We start from the raw sequence: 2270 nt of genomic DNA, 5'->3' as shown, positions 1-2270 counted from the left end.
AAACCCTCGTGAGGCAGAATCATGCATCTCAGAAAGGACTAAGAAGGTCATCGTTCTCACTTCCCTGGAACTCCGTTCCTGGGCTCCTGGGCCAGTTGGACACACAGTTGTGCAGTAAAGCCAAGGTAAACTTTGGCCACTCCTGATAACATCTGCTCCAGCAGGTCAAGAGCAGGACAAAGTACAGGAGAGAGATTAAAGTGGTTGCTGCTTTCAGCGGGTTTGACTAAGGCTGGGTAAGAAAGATGCAAAACTCATTCGTCTGACAAGTTCCAGGCTGTTGGCAAAGACCATCATGAGAAATTCTGCTCTGGACAGGGGAGTTTGCCCAGCAAATGCTGGGACAAGGGAGCCGTGCTCAGGAGTCGGGGGATAAATGAGGCAAGGCTGGAGAAATGGACTTGGAGCCAGAAAAGGAGGTGTTAGAGCAAGGGAGGTCCTGGTGGGAGATGGGGAAGGCCACTGCTTTGCCAGGGTCTGGCCTGCTTGGCAGGACCATGGGCATCACCTAACAAAGGAAAAACACAGGCCTGGCTCTGGTGGAAACAGCAGCATCTCCATCAGCTGCTTTTAGAATCCTGATCTAGGCTGTGGAGCTGGGGCTCCATTATGCGACAATAGCATTCACACGGCTCACCCAGAAAATCAACTCAAACTTCTCAGCTCTTGCTTTGACTCAAGTCCCCATGGGTGTCCTGCTCCAGAGCTGGCTGTGTACTCAGGGGTTGAATGAGTTGCTCAGGAAAGTTTATGGATTGAATAACACCAGGATGAGTAACCAGAAGTAGTTTTCTAAAAAAAGATCTCCAGAGAAAGAAGACCACTAACAGGTTCTGAGACCTGTATAGGTGGGTTGCTTCCTGGAGATCAATGAATGCACTGGATTGAGGGTTCTTGAAACTGGTAATGTAGCAGAACGACCTCAGGGTCTCGTTAAAAGTTCTGAGGCCCAGACTACGGAATCAGATTCTCTTGGCAGGGAGGCCAAAAATCTGGATCCGACAAGTTTCCCGGGTGCTTTAAACATACAGGCTGGTTTGGAAATCCAAGCATAGGGGACCTCCAGAGATCATTACTGTCCCCAGAGCAGAGCTGCAATGACTGCCCCAAGCTGCCCACGCTGCCCCTCTGCTCCTGTCCCGTGTGCCTGACTGTGCTACAGTCCAGAAGAGGGAAACCAGGAGCGCTTGGTTAGGACCTGCCTCCAGAAGCCCCCAGTGCAATGTTTAAATCATGGCACCAGCTACATGCCCCTCCCCAGGCAGATACAAAGTTAGGGAATCCAGCCCTTGAATGGAGTAACTATGGCAAAGCAGGAAAGTGATTAAGAGTTGTCTTCCCAGTGTGCAATGGCTGCAAACAGCAGCCTCCTCAATAGTGTATTCAGCCTGTTGCCCTAAGGGACCTTGGAGACAGCCCTTTCCAGTGGACGTCATGACTGGCACGCTGTCCCCAATCTAGGCTCCAGACGGGTATGCGAGGTGCCTTTGGAAAGCCCCAGGGCACAGTGGCCAGAGTCCACATTGGCCAAGTCATAAAGTCCAACCTCACCAAGCTGCAGAACAAGGAGCATGTGATTGAGGCCCTCCACAGGGCCAAGGTCAAGTTCCCTGGTGGCCAAATGATCTCCAAGAAGTGGGGATTTACTAAGTTTAATGCAGGTGAATTTGAAAACATGGTGGCAGAAAAGCGGCTCATCCCGGATGGCTGTGGGGTCATATACATCCCTAATCGTGGCCCTCTGGACAGATGGCGGGCCCTGTGCTTGCGAGAGCCTTGGTGCTGTCCCCTCCTTACTCGTGCCCACCAATAAATCCTACTTTCCTGTCAAAAAATTAAAAAGAAGAGTCGTCTTGCTGTTTTGGTGGTGGTGGTGTTTGTTTTGTTTTGTTTTTCATTGATGTTGGTGAAAATCCAAAGGAGCCATGTCAGGCCACTCTCAAAGGCAGTTGGTACAAGGGATCATTCACTTCTATCTGCACATGTTTAAAATTCCATCAGCAAAGTCATAAAGCATATAGAAAAGAGGAAAGGGAATTAAAGCTTCTAACAGAAGAATAAGAAAATACGCTAAAATACACAGAATGAATATGGTGATTAAGGACGCAAAGTCAGAATAACGGCGCCCATATTCTAGTGGTCAGTACTGAAGATGCAAATACATAACTAGACACACAAACTAGAAATACATTTTACGTTAAAATGAAAATTTGTGCTAATGGAAAGAGGATTAAGATCTAGAAAATCATCCAGACAGCATTTTTTTAAGC

At 48.4% G+C, this 2270-nt stretch overlaps 1 pseudogene; it reads left to right on the top strand.

The window, feature by feature from the left end:
* Nucleotides 1-1305: 1305 nt before the first annotated feature.
* LOC117314018 (small nucleolar RNA SNORA70) lies at nt 1306-1418 on the top strand (annotated as a pseudogene).
* The last annotated feature ends 852 nt before the right edge of the window (nt 1419-2270 follow it).

The sequence above is a fragment of the Tursiops truncatus genome, chromosome 10 (genome assembly GCF_011762595.2).
Source record: "Tursiops truncatus isolate mTurTru1 chromosome 10, mTurTru1.mat.Y, whole genome shotgun sequence".
Classification (NCBI taxonomy): domain Eukaryota; kingdom Metazoa; phylum Chordata; class Mammalia; order Artiodactyla; family Delphinidae; genus Tursiops; species Tursiops truncatus.
The sequence above is the reverse complement of the archived record's forward strand: the minus strand, read 5'-3'. Positions and strand labels throughout refer to the sequence as shown.